The following is an 18,576-nucleotide window of genomic DNA, read 5'->3' on the forward strand; positions in this document are numbered from 1 at the left end:
TCCCGAGCACAACCTGTATAGAAAATAAATTTTTCTTAATTAGGAATACATTTTTTATTAATTATTAATTATTGTATTACTAATTAAGAATTAATAATATTTAAAATTCTAATTTTCTATTAACCAAAAATATCAAATTAAAACAAAAGCTCGGTTCGCTTGGGATGTAGAGTATATTTTATAACATTCTTAAAGATATAGAAAATAAATTTTTCTCGTTTTACTTGACTAAGAATATGTATTTTTTATTAATTATTTATTATTATTATTAATTATTATTAATTAAGAATGCAATTCTAAAATCAAGAATATCAAATTGAAACAAAAACTCGGTTTACTTAGAATATAAAGTGAATTTTACTCGTATAATATTCTTAAATATAGAGAATAAATTTTTCTTACTTTTCTTAACTAAGAACGTATACATTCTTATTAATTATTTCTTATTATGTTATTAATTAAGAATGTAATTCTAAAATCAAGAACATTAAATTAAAACAAAAGCTCGGTTTGCTTGGAGTGCATTTTATAATATTCTTAAATATATATAGAATAAATTTTTCTTCTAAATACATAATATTGAGTTTTTAAAAAACTTGCGATGGGTGTACATTAAGATTATTATCAAGAAACTTTGTTTATCAAGAAATCCTTTGTTAAAGATAAGCATGTTGCTGAAAAACAGAAAAATAAATGTTTTTCTTAGTGATAGAATATCTTCCTCGATACAGATGAAATATGCCTTGACTTGTAACGGTAAATGATAGAATATCCTTATCAGAGGCTCCTCCATGTAGTTTCTTTTTAGAATTAATTTTCTTTTCTGCCTCTTAAAAGAATATAGCATTTCCATTCCGTTTATCCCGGAATGAAAACAAAGGGAACGGCGTCTCTCACAAATCCCATCCTCGGCGACGTCGGCGAAAGTCGCGCGGAAGGCGGTCCAGGGAGGATCGGGAGGATGCTCGCGGTCGCTGGAGGACAACGGGAGTATTGATTAAGGGGGTTCGCGCCGGAATGGGAATCTTTTCTCTCTCGCTCTCTCGGTTCGCGGCATTGTCGCGTCGGGGCGTCGCGTCGGTTCCTCGCCGTGAATGCAGGGGGATGAATGGGCGCGGGTGGGGGTCACCGTTGCGCGGCCCTGACGGGGAGAATGGGAGAGTGAAGGGAACCGCTGCACGCACCGGGTGCGTCTGCGCTGCGTGCGCGCACGCAGTGCTCCGATGCGCGTCGCTGGTAGCGCATGTAGGTAATTTACGGTGTGCCGGTCGACGGACTCGTGGGTCGTGGGTCGTGCTGGTGGCGGCACGCACGTGGCGTCTGTCGGCGAGGGTAGACGGAAGGGTGGACGCGAGGCGGAAGCGAGGCGAGGAGCGGCGACGGGAGAGACGCGAGATAACGCCTGACGGGGGAGAATTGGCAGTCTCGGAGGACTCGCGATGCCGGCTGATACGCTGGTCACGTTGTTATTCAAGACCACGGGCCTTTCGCTCTTCCAGAGGGACTCGCTGTAGCGTGAGTAATCGCACATCTCTTTTACATCTCGGTCACACGGTCGGACTTCCTAGCGGCCATTTATGACAAGGCGAGATCAAACCAGACGTTTCGCGTCTTCCGCTGACCGAACTGTGAATATATCATCGAAGAGATGTCGAGCGGCGTCTTTACCTACTTACCTGACGCTCGACATCGATCGAGAGGGAAAGAAAGAAGGCCGTGTGCTGAGAGTATCCTGCGGTCGTTAGCGCGAGATTCCCGATAATTGCCGGTCCTGCGACGGACGAGAGAGAGAGTGAGAGCACCTAATGAAATTTTCTACGCGTCCATCGACATTCCGCAGAGTCGCCGACGTCGCACGGCAACCTCCCGAGGGAGCGATCTTTTCGCTCAAGGGTCCATTTAAGGGTCCGCTCGAGCATCCCCGGCCGCCCCCGTCTCTCTCGTCCTGCTCCGTGCGAGAGCCGTGCGTACAATAGCGGCTGTCAGAGCGGCTCTCGGCGTGGTAGGGGCAGGATCCGCCGGCAGTATCTCCCTCTCCGTCTCGCTCGTTCGCGCGCACGAGTACTCTCTCTCTCTCTCTCTCTCTCTCTCTCTCTCTCTCTCTCTTTTTTCTCTCTCTCTTTCTCTGTCGGCGCGCCGGCAGTCCGGCACTCAGGGGCTGCAGTCGCGATCGGATGATCGGTGGGTGCGGGTTGCCGGTCGGGAACGCGCAAGGTGTTCCATCGACGAGTGAGGGATCTCGGAGCGGTAGATTCGGAGCGGCGAAATCGCCAGGGACATCTGCGCGCGGCCGGCGAGCTATGGTTCTCACGAGCGTTTCTCAGGTAAGCGTCGATCTCGGACTCGTGAAATTTTCAAAGGCGAGCCAGGCAGGACAGGAAATCCTGATGACGTCGAAATGATGAGGAAAAGTCATTTTTCATCACGATTCGGTCATTTTCTCGTCATTTACATGTGATCGTGATTTTCCGTTCTGCCTAGGGAAGAGGGAAAGGAAAGAGAGAGAGAGAGAGAGAGAGAGTGAGAAAGAGAGGGGAGGGAGTTTGTCCATCTTTGAAAGGATATTTCCTTTCGTAGTTTGTTACGCGTAAATATCGCTGACATGTGTAACCTTCCGCATGCGCGTAATATTTTTCTGTATATCACCGACAGGCAGAGACTTGACACTTTGAGGTTACCTCTGAAAGAAGCATGTGTGTGTGTGTGTGTGCGTGTACACGCTGCGGCTGATGTAATGTTTGTTACATTAGCGGTCTCTCGCGCGAGCAACAACACGTGAGGAACTACAACAATACACGATTCGCGCTTGGCTGAGGCTGTTAATAAATTTTGATACGCCACGAGAGAGAGAGAGAGAGAGAGAGAGAGAGAGAGAGAGAGGGAGAGAGATATGCCGATGCGATAACGGCGTGTATTTTTTATAGTCTGATAATGTATTCAAGCGAGAGCTGCCGTGATCTGTTTGGCGTGACTTTATCGTTCATCGTCGAGCAAACGCGACGCCCGATATGCTTTATTGACGTCCGGCATTGTTTCACGACCGTGTGTGCTCCTCCGGACAGCTAATTAGCCCGTGTATGACGATCATTATTTCCCGCTGTCAGTTTATCAGCCGCATAATAGGGGAGTGGAAGCGATGTTCTCTGTTACGTATGTATTAACACGCCATTCTTCGAGGCTCGAGGTTGAAAAACACGGCCGGCTCGTCGCGTTTTCTCGCGCGACAATAGTTGCCGCGTGTTTGCGCAAATTTGCTTTCCTCGTAATCGCGCAGGATCAAATGCGGCGGGAGAGCGCTGTCGCCCTCTCTCGCAATCGCTGTTTCTGAGGTTTTATCTCGATTTTATGCCGCTTGAATGCCTCTTACCTTATCTCGATTTTATGTTTAGCGATAATTGTTGTTTGAATTCCGAGCGCAGGTGGCGTGATTTCTCGGAATATTTTATGCGCTCCTGAAGTCCTCGTTAATTCCCGAGATAGCGAGATGAGTCCTCTTCCACGCCTTTAATACGCCTCCCTCGCTGTCTCGCTGAAAGTGTTCCGGGCCACGATTGCTATTAAACCTTTTTTTTCTACTTTGCTACGTGCCAGAGAGTAAAAATACACTATCATTTTCTGGCACAAAGTGCTGGGACGGACTGTGGAAATTATCATCTGTATCAATGATTATATATGCGTAATTTTCGGGGAGGACAAAACTTTCGGGACATGACTGCTAAAAACTACTTTTTCCTTTTAAAAATAATTCTATGAAATGCAACGGTATCATTTATGTTTATCACAAGACGTTGATATTCACGTGTAATATATCAAAATATTTTTATTTCGAAAATTTTTTCTTTCTTGTTTTCTTTTTTTTATTTTAATTTGTCTTATAATGTCATGTCATACTTAACACAAATTTATCTTTTATACGTATTTACATTTATATTAAGTGGATTTTTGTAAAATAAAGACTATTTTCAATTTTCGCTCGAAGAACGCTCCAAACTTCAACGTCGTTTTTCTCACGACGCTCTGGCGCGATCTCTCGCAGAGGACGAAACTTAAATGACATATCTCGGTGTGCGCGCACTGCGACATGAAGTCATTAAAGAATTTCTAAGGCGTCGGGCAACGGCCTGTCTCCACGAACCTCATTATCCGTACAGACGAGTGTATCTGCTATTGTATCTCGTGTGTACGTACGAGCTGCGCGACTCTTGTTCGTTGTCCTCGCCGCCTGTCGTTAAAGCGCGCGCGCTGTTGTCGCGCCTCACAAATCGCTATCCGAAAGTGAAGGTGGCGTTTGAAGAACCGACCGCGGCGGCCGTTATCGAATTGGGTAGTCTGAAGTTCCAGGCACGAGTCACTAATTAACTTCGAAATCAGGACAGAACTAATTCTACCTTCGCTGTATCGCGAGTACACGTCCGCTCGCGTTACAGCGAGGAGCATTCACGGGAAAGAGAAAGAGACGGGCATGTGCATTGTCCTGAAAACTCAGAATCTCGAAATTCGGAATGTGGAGCAGTTCCCCGAGAAGTCGCGCAACCGAAATCCGGATATTGAGGCAATATCGCGAGATTTTCCCGCCGTTGTTCCGAGGAGGAACAATTAGCCCCGAAACAGTGCACACAGGTGTATTAAGGTCTGCCCATTCCGGTATACACTCTGTTGTATTCAAATGAGTATAAAATGAAGTACCAATACGTCCGACTGCGCGACAAAACAGTCCCAATATTTCTATAAAATTGTATCTCGACAGATTGTTTCGGTATTATGGCTTCTCAAGAAAATTTTCAGAACCTCAGAAACTTTCCCCCACTCCTCCAATTTTTTTTCGAGTCAATTTATACAGGAAGAAAAACCCCTCCAGATTTTTCAAGAAGAAATTCGCGTGTGTCACAAAACAATCCCAATATTTCCACAATATTCCGGCAGATCGTTTCGATATTACGACTTCTCGGGAAACTTTTCCCCCACTCCTCAAATTTCGGTGAATTTTTTTCTCGAGCCAATTTATCTGCTAAGAGAAGTTCCTCGAGATTCTTCAAGAAGGAACTCGGTTGTGCGGAAAAACAATCCCAATATTTCCATAAGATTGTATTCCGGCAGATCGTTTCGGTATTACGACTTCTCAGGAAACTTTCCCCCCACTCCTCAAATTTCGAAAAATTTTTTTCTTAGGCCAATTTATCCAGGAAGAAAAGTCCCTTGAGATTCTTCAAGAACGAACTTGCCTGTGTGACGAAACAATTTCAATATTTTCATAAAATTGTATCTCGGCAGATCGTTTTGATATTAAAACTTCTCGGGAAATTTTTCTCCCACTCCTCAAGTCTTGGCGAATCTTTTTCTCGGGCCAAGAGATCCACCAAGAAAAGTTCCTTCAGAGTTTTCAAGAAGAAACACATATTTTCGCGGCCGCTTGTTAACGGGCTTTGCAAAGCCGTCTCACTTTTTAAATTTCGGTATATTGCATCCACTGATACCGCAAAATTCCTCCAATTTTCGAGAAGAGATTTGTCTTCGCCATCGCTCGCCAACGGACATGAGAGTCTCCTTGGATCGTGTTTTCTTGCTCGGCGCGGCGCGAGCTGCTCGTCGCCGCGGATCCGTTAAAACGCATTAAGAGCGGTCATTATCTCCCGTAACAGGTGGTAATAATATTACGAAGTGCGATGTCTGATGATACCGCGACGATAATACCGAAAGATCGTGCCAGACGCGTTCATTCGCGCGTACAGCTCCCAAGCCATTTTCTCAAAGATGTACCATGTGGCCTAGAGTTGCCAGATGTCCTCCTCCAAGAAGGATAGTCCTTCTTTCTAGCCAAAATTTCCGTATCCTGCCAAGGACGCTATTTGTTCTTCTCTACTGCATCGAAGAAGTTTCTCTTTTTTACTTGTCAGATGTACTGTCATAGTGACTTATCACAGTTATTATTCAGTCAGTAACATTTTGATTAATATACCGGGTGTTCCAGACCACCCGGGTCACCCGATTCTTTCGTTAACGCGACATTTTAGAGAAAAATATTTCATACAAAAGTTATAGGGCTTCAAAGGATCTACTTACTGACGCTATGAATTTGACCTTGGGATAATCTTGAAAAGTCCAGTCAAGATCAACATAAAAATCTTAAATAGATACCTCAACTTTTTATTATATCATCTTTTTCTAGCAATTAATTTGAACAATTTTTGTCTGAAATATTTTTTTATTTACCTAATATTTCTTGAGATATTTAATGAAAACTTGATAACTTTTTCAATATTTAACTCACGATATCTCGCTAACTTTTTGCCAGAAGAAAAAGTGATATTAGACTTTTTTGCTCTATTTAGTCTCAAGAATATATTTTTACAATAGCGCTTTGAGTTTTGTTAACTTGCTGATTTTTGGAAATTTCAAAATCATCAAATCGTTTGTGTGGAACCCACTTCTTTTCTTTCTGTATCTTTCCCATGCAATGTAAACGATCGCAAATAGCTTTTTGGCTTACTTCCAGCTTTTCCGCAAGTTCTTGTTGTGTTTATGCCGCATTTTCATTCAATAAATTTTTTTCACTTCTCGACAACTTCTCATCTTCAAATTCTTTCGGCTGACCGAGGCATGGTTGGTCGTGAAGATCAAAATCACCACTTCGAAAACGTTCAAACCAGTTTCAATACGTGCGATCGATTACAGCATTTTCGCCATAAGCAGCACAAATCACTTTGGCTTCTGCGGGAGCTACTTCGTTTTTGTTTAAATGAAATGTGAAATGCATCGCGTATCGAATATGCTCTTTGTTGATAACTATCGTGAACACTACTGATTATTTGAAGTTATGTGCATCAAACGCCAAACCATATATCATTTCGAAAAGTTAAATGTCAACATTTTAAAATCGCAAAAGAGCGGGAGAATTCCAAATTTTGCTCTGAGCTATGTACATTTCATCAGAAAGAATTAACTACTAGACTTAATATTTTTAAGGGCAGATAGTATTCACGAAATATTGAAAAAGACTGCTAATAAATATGGATCGAAAAATTGATGTTGTCGGAATTTTGAACAAGTATTTATTTTAATTAAAGCAAGTGACCTACTTACCTCTGTTGCTTTCTATTCTCCGATTAATTTGTCTATGTCATTTATCGGTGAAGAGAATACCGTGTTTTAAAGAAATCTTTAAAAAAAAAGTCTTTTCGCTTTTGCTCCGAATGTAAACAAACATCTATTTTTTTCCGATTTATATACATGTTTCATCAAGCAATTGTCAGTCACATATCCTTGTGGACGGTAAATAGTAGACAGCAGACAGCTGTCACAAAGTTTCCATAGTACGATAAAAACGACATCGCATTACTAATCAAGAAAATAGCAGAAATCCATTTCATGCATGGCGGCGCACCAGAAGCGAATCTTAAATCACTTGCTTTAATTAAAATAAAATAATTGTTCATAACTCTGACAATATCAATTTTTCGACCCATGTTTATCAGAACTTTTCCTTTAAAATTCTGAACGCTTTTTTTTTTAAACATCCCGTATACATGTAAAATATATACATGAAATGTATAACAGTTGCGATTGAAACATTTTTGTTGCTCAAATAAGTATGAAATGAGGTACCCGATGCACCCGATTATGCGACAAGACAATCCCAATATTTCCATAAAATTGTATCTCGGCGGATTATTATTATTTGATTATGACTTCTCAGCAAACTTTTCCCTTTACTCCTTAAATTTCGGTGAATTTTTTCCTCCAGCCAAATTGTCCAGCAAGAAAAGTTCCTCTGGAACTTTTAGAGTGCACTAATGGAGTGGAAAATTGGTGTTTAGAAAGATAACAGACGACTTTCTTCTTTTTCTCTTATCAACGTTTTCGGCCATCCTACAGTTGTGATAAGCCTAATGTGAATACCAACGCGCATCAGCAGTTTCGTTTTAGCTTTGCATCGCGCAAATTGCTATCCGCTATCCGGGCTCGTGGTGATCCGTTTTTTATTACGGGAAAAGCTCTCTTTCAGCTTTTCGAGCTTAGCTCTTCGCCGACGTTGCTCTCTTCTACGTTCGCATTAGGAACGCGATTACATTCCATCTATTCGAAACCGCGCGATGCTTCGTATCATTTTCTACGCTTCGTCAAGGCTTCGTCAAAGCTTTATTACGGAAATGTCATAATGCCTGGAAGCAGCAGAAAAAGATATCGATATCTTAGCATCTTAGCATATACACGGAAGAACAATGTTGCTGACTCAACGAAATTGTCCCGCAATTGAAGGAAATTTTCCTGATTTGATAGCAGTATTATAATAAATCGTTTTACCAATAATAATACATTGCTTTGCTGACAGATCATACATTATTTTACTAACTCGAGTATTAGTTTCGATAATATTGCTGTTCAATCGAAGGTCCAATCCAGTTACAACGCCATTGACCGATTCCGTTGATTCCACAGCGCTTTTTCCGTGTGTTTCGACATTGTTCTCGATATCTCTGCTCGATACGTACCAAAGTCGAAATTATCTACTCACTAAGGCCGACGACACGTAAGGCCGAGTGATTGCATCGTTATCGGGGTCTGCCTAATCGTGATCGAAGCAAACGATATCGAGCGATAAGCGCGATCATAATCCGTGAGAATTTTTGATCGCTGCGGTGTGGCGAGAAGTCGCTATATACCGCGAACACCTGATTGCAAAGCAGTCTGGGCACGATGGATGCCAAGGTGCTCATCGAACTATCAGGATTGAGAGTTACTACCGATTGGCTTGCGCAGAAATCAGTTGTTATAGGAGAGCCGAAGCGGCAGCGTGCGAAACAACCGACGTCGCAACTGCAATTTAGGAGGATTTAGGAGAAGCGTGCTTTTAATATTTTTTATTATATCTTTCAGACTTAGAAGCGTGTTTTTAATTATTTTTCTTCTATCTTTCATTCTATTTGTCAGAGAAAAATGCAATAAGGGCCGATATTTACATTGTCGTGTACTCATGTCTCAATTCTGTCATAATTGTTTACCGCGCAAGTCTGTCAGTATCGGCTCTCAATCGTGATGACTTGCTGCTCTTCATTTTTAATTCCGATTATATTAGGCGCGCATCAAATTGCGATTACGATTGCGAGTCATTATTTAGTTTGTGCTGTCGGTTATAACAGGAATAAATAATAATCCTCTTAAAAAAAAGATTAAATAATCTATGCATAAGAGGAAATTTATATTTATATAGAATCAATAAGATTTGCATTATATCAATACATAACGTATAATTCCTTTAACTTTAAGAATAATATATTTATAATATTTTCCTCTTGATTTTAAAGGAATCCTCTTGAAGCTATATACAGGGTGCTAAATTTCAAACGTAATAGGTAAAATATCTCGAAAACTATGAAAGATATTAAAAAAAGCTAAAACACGTGTTCCATGATTTCGAAGAGAAAAGAGAATGGCATTATCAATTTTTTATTTGAAGGGCATTTTCAAGGTCAGTTGAAGGTCAACTTAATTTTTTAAAATAGAAAGTCCCATTTTTTATTATATCTTCTTTTTCTACCAATTAATTTTAACAACTTTTGTCTGAAACACTTTTTATTTGCCTAATATTTTTGAAATATTTAAGGAAAACTTAGTAACTTTTTCAACATTTAACTTACGACATCTCGTTAACTATTCGTCGAAAGAAAAAATAGTATTAGATTTTTTTACTTTATTTACTATTAAGAATATATTACTATAATAGTGCCCTAACTTTTGTTAACTTATCGACCTCTGGAAATTTCAAAATTATTACATTAATAAATTTTCTTTAAATATTTCAAAAAATATTAGGCAAATAAAAAAATATTTCGGACAAAAGTTGTTAAAATTAATTGGTAGAAAAACAAAATATAATAAAAAAATTGGGCTTTCTGTTTAAAAAAATTAAGTTGACCTTCAACTGATCTTGAAAATGCCCTCCATATAAAAAACTGATAATGCCATTCTCTTTCTCCTTCGAAATCATGGAAGACGTGTTTTAGCTTTTTTTAATATCTTTCATAGTTTTCGAAATTTTTTACCTGTTATGTTTGAAATTTCGCATTCTGTATATAAGAGTAAAATCCTCTAAAATTTAAAAGATTCCGCTTGTTCTGAAATTACTTTCCTTGGGTGATGAAACATCCGACGTTAACTATCATTCGAAGAAAAACTTAAGTATCTGTATTATATTCTCATCTATTAGAGATAAGAGTGTAATAAAAGACCAATATTTATAAATATAGCCTCTTTTCTTATTATAATGACGTTCGATATTTCCGGCCAGGCATGTCATAGCTAAATATTTGTTATGTGCGTTGTTGATTAATTGATCAATTATCATTAATCAACAGTCATGTGCGAACAATTCGACATGTCTCACCAAAAGTTTTCAATGTCGCGATGTTAGAGAATGGAATTGTATTTATGAAACGTAGTGTACTACCACCTCGGTTCCTGTCATAACTAGTCATTCCACTAGCAAGTCCATAACCAGTGATGCGCTCCCAAGTTCATTGGAAAAAACAAACTGGCGGTAGATCGATAGTCACTATAAGTTTTCGGCCAGCCGAATCGACTTTAGCAACGCGTTCCTCATGACTATTGATTAACCCAAAAAACGAGGACGCGTTCAGAGAAAACATTGAAACGGCTGTTCCATTCGCGTCAGCAAAAGAGGTTAGTTGCTCATATGTAGGCCACAATCGTCAGTTATGAGAATTAATAAAAATTTGCATTAATTTCATATATTTATTTTTTATTCATTTTATATATTTATGTTTATATCTTATACTTTGTAAAAGTATTTAGTTGCAGTTGTAGTGTTTTTTACTGAAAAAGTAACTAGAGAGTTACAGTTGCAAATTACTGATTCTGAAAAATAATTCGTTACAGTTATAGTTATAGTACTTAAAAAATAACTCAACGAGTCGTTAATTTTCAATTATAATACTTTCTTGCACAATAATTGCATTACTATCTTGTATATAAGAATTTTATACTTCAACTTTTGCTAATTTATCATGTATTATATATTTAATTACGTGCTATATTATTTGATATTCAATGAATAACAGTCTTTCCCTCTCTTTTGTGAGATAAAATAATTAAATCATATGTATCATCTTTCTAAATAAATTTATTAAATAATATTAAATGCATATAACGAAATCTTATGAAAAGTGTGTGTGATGACTTTACAAAGATAAAACGTCGTTTTTAGCGCGCAAGCGTGCTCCTCAAACGCAGCTGCAAAGTAACTATCAAAGTAACTTTTAAATTAGTTATTAGTTATTAAAAGAATGTAACTAAATTACAGATGCAAAAAAACAAAATTAAGTTATGAAGTTACCGAAGAAAATAACCGCAGCTGCAACTTGGTTACAAGTAACGAGTTATTTCTCAATTCTGCACGTATCCACATGTCTATTAATTATTAACTATCGATAGGGTGTTAAGAAAAAGGGTCCAAGTCTAGGAGCAGATAATATTCACAAAACGGAGGAAAAGTTCTGATAAACGTTCTGATAAACTGAAATGTTCTGATAAACATGGGTCAAAAAGTTGATATTGTCGCAGTTAGAAACAATTATTTATTTTAATTAAAATATTTTATTATTTTAATTAAAGAGTGATCTGTTCGCCTCTGTTGCTTTTGTACTCTCCGATTAATTTGTCTATGTCATTTATCGATGAAGAAAGTACCATGTTTTAAAGGAATATCTTCACGCTTCAAAAAAGTCTCTTCGCTCTTGCTCAGAATGTAACCAAACATTTACTTTCTTCCTACTTATACACACGCTTCAGCAAACAATTGTCAGTCACATATCCTCGTGAACGGTGAATACTTGCAGAGAGCTATCACAAAGTTAAGAATGACATTGTCTTGCTCTAATTAAGAAATGGCAGAAATGCGTTTCATATAGTGAGTAAGAGTCGCTTGCTTCAACTAAAGTAAATAATCGACTCCGACGATATTAATCTTTTGATCCAAGTTTATTAGAACTTTTTTCCTTCATTTCGTGAATGCTACCGGTCCTTAAAATTCTGGACCTGTTTTTAAAAACACTTTATATACAGGATATCCGAGATTTTCTGGAAATGAAAAATTGTAAAGATTAATCAGATCAAACTGAGAAGAAAAGTCACTGTACCAATGCAGCATTTTGCAAAAATCATAACAGTTATTGAGTTATTAATGATTGAAAATGACCACATTTAGAAGATCTTTTAATTGATAACTCGAGAATTTGCGTACTTATTTGCAAAATAGTAAAGGACTTTTTTATTCAGAATGACCTAATCTACAATTGCATGATGGCTACACAGAGAAAAGATTATATTAAAATTAAACAAATATTTGTTCGAATACGACTGTGAATACGTTTATTTAAATTAAGCAATTATTTTCTAAAATTCAAGAAGAAAGTTCACATTCAGAACCTCTGTATTTTATTTTAGAAATTAGTCGCTTAATTTGAATAAATGTCTCTCAGTGTATTGTGCCTAGAGATAGATATGAATATATTGAACTTTGAACCTGTCGCTAGGCATAATAACTGTCATATAATTGTAGATTAAGTTATTCTGAACAAAAAGGTCCTCTACCATTTTGCAAATAACTACGCAACTTTTCAAGGAATGTGGTTATTTTCGTTAATAACAATCGTTAATAACTCAATAACTATTGCGATTTTTGCACTGAGAAAAAATTATATTAAAATGAAACAAATATTTGTTCGAATACGACTGTGAATACATTTATTTAAATTAAGCAATTATTTTCTCAAATTCAAGAGAAAAGTTTACGTTCAGAACTTCTGTATTTCATTTTAGAAATTAGTCGCTTAATTCGAGCAAATATTTAATTTTAATACAATTTTTTCTCAGTATGCAAAATGATACTTTTCTTTTCAGTTTGATCTGATTAATCTTCACAATTCTTTATTTCCAAAAGATCCCGGACACCCTGTATATCGATATGTATATCCTGTATATCGGTAAAGTGTCTACGGGATTTGGAATATACGTATCTCATAGCTGCACGTCGTTATCGCCGCTTTCCGAGAAGGAGAGTCGGAGGAGCCGCGTGAAAACAAGAGCGCGTCTTCTCCGTGCTTTCTCCCGGCGGAAATGCGCGGCGCCGATGACTTCCCGCTATCGCGGCGACTTATGTTAATCCTTGGACTTTCGCGCCGACGATGTATAGCGTAGCGCGGAATTTCGTTCCTCGCGGCCAACCGGCCGCGAGAATTCGCCGCGCTGCGCTGCGCGGCGCGGCGCGGTGCGGCTTCGCCGGCTGGAGCGTCGTCGTGCATCGCGCGACGTGTGTACGTGCAAACACTCCTACGCGCGATGGTCACGCTCCAAAACGGTAACTTATTACCTCAATCTTATTACCGCTAACGGCGCATTACCGCGCCTCAGCAATCGTTTCTTCTAATCCTCGTAGGATCGCCGCTGCGCCGGCACGCGTCGAAAGGGAGCCTCTCCGCTCGCTTCCTCGCGGCCGGTCTTCCGCGTCTAAGAATCGCGCGGGGCCGCACGCTTCTGCAAAAGGGAGAAACAACTGTACTTTGTTGGCACGCGGCGGTCGGAGCGTTATAAATGTCTTGTCGCTCCACTCGCGTCCCGCTCGATAACACTCCGTTTGCAATTCGCGCCGGTGCGCGTCGTAATTACGCCGGTAAATCGGCCGCCGACGAATCCCTAGTTCGTCTTTGTCGTCGTCGTCGCCGCTGAACACACACACACACACATACACACATACACACACGCACGTGTGTAATACACATGACGGAGCATTTAAAATATTATTATACGCCGGATGCGTTCGGCTCGCCGGCGGTATCTGTCCATCTATTTCGATGAAAATCGACGAGCCCGTTTCACGCGTGCGAACCGTTACGTCCGACACGAGAGCGGCGTCGCGATAGAGAGAGAGAGAGAGAGAGAGAGAGAGAGAGAGAGAGAGAGAGAGTGAGAGTGAGAGTGAGAGAGAGAGAGAGAGAGAGAGAGACGCGCGCGCGCGAAGGAATATCTCATTAATCTTTCTTAAAATCCGCAGGCGCAGGCGCACGATGACATATTCATCATCCGTTAAGTGCCACGTGTGCGAAGAATACGCGCGCGTAATTACGATTAAAGGGAGTGAAAGTTCACGTCACGGTTGTACGTTCGCGCGAATCGTAATACTCTCTTATTGATCAGCGTGCTTCCCCCTCGTCTTCGCCGCGCTGTCGCTCCGCGGACGCGTAGATGACACACGCGCCCGCTCGCCCCGCGTCTTAGCTTTCCCGCTAAGCCCCCAGCGGGAAATCCACCGTCTGGGTATTCTCTAATTGACTTTGTAGGACAGACGGATGAAACTCGGCTCGCGCGACAGTGCTTTTAGTGCGTTGGGCAAACCGAGCATAGACGCGCGCGCTCTCGGAGAACGGTAATTGGGCGGGCACGCTCTGTTTCTGCGCTTTAATTAGCCCGCGCTCTGCAGCGCGGACTGTATTTTTGCGCATTCTTCTTCTCTCTCTCTCTCTCTCTCCCTCTCTCTCTCTCTCTCTCTCTCTCTCTCTCTCTCTCTCTCTCTCTCTCTCTCTCTCCCCTTCTCTCGTCTCTCTCCCCGCCGATTGCCATTGAAACGAAAAGTTCGTCATGCGCGATAATCGTTTTCGGACGGCGCCGGATCTCACTCCGTGACGCAACAGCGGCCGCCGGTCTTTCATAATAATAAAGTCGTTAAGTCTGCTTGGTGAATGACCAGTGAGCGATTTTAAATACTAGTCGCACGATCCTTTGGGCATTAGGAGGTATTCGGTTTAATTGGGAGCATTAGGAAAATTCTTTCGTGATGGTGACGAGCTCTCACGTGAGGTCGTTGTTACGTTATAAAATTCCTGATGGCTTTCTCACTGCTTGATGGGGATAACTCGGTGGAAAATTCGTCATTCTGAGATTATCCCGATAGATATGAGAAATTTCAAAACAAAGCGAGCGGATTTGCAAAAACGCGCTACACGGGCGCATAGAACAATGTTGAAGTTTTCTGATGTGTTGTTTACTTTAATCATTCGCACTTTGCAACGAATTCGACACTTTGTTTCGACGACTCGATGGTGAGACAAAAGAATTCGGATCCTGAAAAGCAAGAAAACGTCGAATTTCACCACGATACGTCAATGCTCTCTCAAAGTGAATCGGTGAAAATATTTCTGACTGAAAATCGGTAAACGGAATATTTTATCGATAATCGGTGAATATTCATTGTAGTTTTCAGCGGAAATACTTTCACTTTCACTGCTCTGTCTTATATTTTTGAGTAATTTCGACCGGCGGAAGCAGGATTTTAAAATGTCTGTCGTATACAAATTCGTCGTACGCTGTATCAAATCTATCCGCACCTATGTTTCTGATATTTGTATTTAATTAATTATAATTAAATGTTCTAATTAACTAAGTTTATCGTGAAAATAAATTACTAATATACTCGTTACGCTAAAAATAGACAAGTTGACTTTGTCGGAAAACTCGAGCAACATTAGGGATTGCAAATGTGTTATATTTTCCTAATTTATGGAAAGATTTTAATTTATTCGTAATATATTTTTTCAAAAATGAAATTTAGTAACATGATGGTTTTTAGTTGTGTATTTTCATTGATTGTCTGTTTTGAAAGTTTTGAAAAAATTGAAGGATAACTGCACAGATCGAGCAAACAAACATCCAATATTAATTCTTAAGATGTCGGCAAATATCTTCAAATTTTGTTCGAATTGTCGCAGTCGGTAGTGAGCTTGTAATTATAATATTATAATTTGATTAATTATAATATTACAATTTGATTCGAAACTTGCAATCGATGTTATATAGAATAAGATGGACCCGTGTCAGCTAATTTAATAAAAATTTAATAAGAGAAACGCGTAATATATATATATATATATTTAATAAAATAAATAATAATTATAATAAATAAATTATAATAAATAAATGAATAATAATAATAAAATAAAATAATAATTTAATAAAAGAAACAAGCGTAATATATATATATATTACGTTTGTTTCTTTTATTAAATTATACATATATATATATATATATTGTTACAAATTGGGACACTCACGTCATTGATCGAAGCATTCACGTTAATGAGAACAGTTGTTACTGTCAATTAACTTTTTCTACGATCATTCCAGTGGGATTTTATTATTTCCAGTGTTGTAATGATTTAGCAAACATTTAATAAGAGAAATAAATATAGTGTTATGTTACAAATTGACGCATTGTCACTGATTGGAACATTTACGTTAATGAGAACAATTGTTATTATTAATTGATTTTTTACAGCGAGAATTTACTGATTGCAGTGTTATTATACCTGTAATTGAACCACCAATTATGAATGCAGCAGTTCGACGAAAAACTGCAGCATTTATAATTCGGTGAGGGAAGCTAATTGTGCTTTAGAGAGTATTTTATAAATTCAACGAACATTCACGTGGAGTGTAACTGGACATCCGAAATTGTGGAAAATGTTAGTGTATTTTTGTATTATTAAATGTTAGTTTATTTTGTTGGTGAAAAATATGCTAATGATCATATAAGCTAATGATAAACATTTTCGAAGTGCGCACCATCTGGATTTGTACAAAACTCAATTCTTTTACGAAAAACTTTTTCGTAAAAACTTTTTCTAAAATGTCGTCTTTAATATTACTGACGACCTTTGTAATAACTGCTACTAAATCTGGCACCGATTTTGGATTTCCGGTATAACAATTGTCTTCAATATTATTTAACCAGAAATGTGCCTCGTCCGTGTAAATTATAAATTTTTCATCAAGATCTCCATTTTCAAACATTCCATTTATTGTCTTGCAAAATTCCACACATTTCGTCATAGCGCGTGCGATTAGCACGTTGATGAGACGTTATTTTATACGGATGCATGTTCAGGAAATGTTTTAAAATCCTGTGCATCGTTGTTTTTGATATTTGAAGAGCTTGGGCAGTTTTCCGAATGGAAACATTTGGATTTTGGTCAAAATAATTCGTATATAAATATTTCTTCAATATTTTCTTTTACAACACAGAAGGACCTGGCAGATCGTGTCTATAGTTTTGGATATATACTGCATAAAATTATCTATAATTTTGTTAAAAACAACATAAAAATTATTTTAACGCAGATTTATTGCTAAAATATGGAGTGATGTAACGCCTAAGTTTAAACAATTAATAATTTCTAACTTTTTCAATGCGTTTCCGCTCGTAATTTTATGTGTTTCGTATTTAGTAGGAAACCCCTTAGAAGCACTGCTATATACTTTTCCTCTGGAAAAGAAGCACTCGATAAGATAGACCTTTCTTTCCGTCGTTGGATTATTCATTTTGACGCGCACAGACTTCTACCACAACCAGAATAAAACTGCGGACAACCAATAAGCTTAGCCCTTTAACACCTACTGGTAACTATAGTTATCAGAAACGCATTTAAGAATCCATAACTTAGTCAAAAAAGGAGATATTTTCGTTTTCTTTGCACCACTGTAAAGGTAAATTCTTCTTCTAAAAAATGGTATATAGATTTTGTGTAGATTCAGTTTAGTCTGTTTTTAGCTCAGTTTTAATGATAACATGGTTTGTCAAACTCCAAGTAGGCATAGTTAGCATTGTTAGTGACATCTAGAAGTGCACTATAAATGAATAAATTGGTATCTGTTATAATTTTATACATTTGGATTTTATACATTTTATACATTTGGAAGCTTTCTCAGATGCAAAATGTGAAATTAAAAGAATACAGAAATTCAAAATGGCGAATCCAATATGGTGAACACGAAAATCAAGAAATCAACCTATTTTCGTGAAACCTGGTGACCTATAGTTTTTTATGCAGCGAAAAATGAAGGGACAATTGACTATTTAAATGGTGATAAGATATTCTTCTGAAATAGTAAGCTTGACCCTCTGAATGATAAACTTCACTCACAAATATAGTAAAGTTTCAGCTCAGAAATGTCAAGCTGACTATGAGAGTTATGTCGTATAGATTACCTTTCATTTTTCTCTGTATAGGTTGCTCACTTTGTATACGCTTTTAGGATCCAAGTCATATTTACCGATAAACAAAAAACGAACGGTAAAAAAATCAATATAAAATTCTGATATTTTTTTTCATTACTTATGGTCTCAATTAAAAAAAACTCAGATTTTATTCTTAAAACACTTACAGAAAAGTCGGGCGTTAAAGGGTTAAGGCTCGTTCTAAAGTGATGAAGGCGAGAACCAATCGTTTAGTTTTAGCAACTTCCCACGGGACACTCTTTACTTGAGCAGGAGGCAGGATGAGGACATATAGGATCACGCGCAGTAATCGGCGTAGTCGCATCTTTACAGTTTTTTTTATTGCTGAGGTATCTTCAACGCGCAAACGCGCGTATGGTTGTACTTGTAAATTTTTGTAACCTAACCTGCACGCGAGAAGATATCGCTTTTTCCCTTTGTGATGCGGGTGACCGCGCGACTTCATCGGTTCCTTTTACGGGACATTTTATGGGAGTACTCGCGTACATAACGAC

General features: G+C 38.6%; 1 protein-coding gene across 4 annotated transcripts in view; it reads left to right on the forward strand.

Annotated features, from left to right (window-relative positions):
- Window positions 1–1,207: 1,207 nt before the first annotated feature.
- Window positions 1,208–18,576, forward strand: part of LOC105184060 (growth arrest-specific protein 2) — an 89,336-nt gene continuing 71,967 nt past the window's right edge. For 3 of the 4 annotated variants that reach the window (XR_003113377.1, XM_011142603.3, XM_019841854.2), the window contains exon 1: window positions 2,148–2,324. The gene's annotated coding sequence lies outside the window, so the exon portion shown is untranslated. Of the gene's footprint in view, window positions 1,516–2,147; window positions 2,325–18,576 lie in introns of those variants that run through there. The other variant, XM_011142605.3, reaches the window with a different exon arrangement.

This window comes from Harpegnathos saltator, unplaced genomic scaffold, assembly GCF_003227715.2.
Source record: "Harpegnathos saltator strain DR-91 unplaced genomic scaffold, Hsal_v8.6 scaffold436, whole genome shotgun sequence".
NCBI classification, from domain to species: Eukaryota; Metazoa; Arthropoda; class Insecta; order Hymenoptera; family Formicidae; genus Harpegnathos; species Harpegnathos saltator.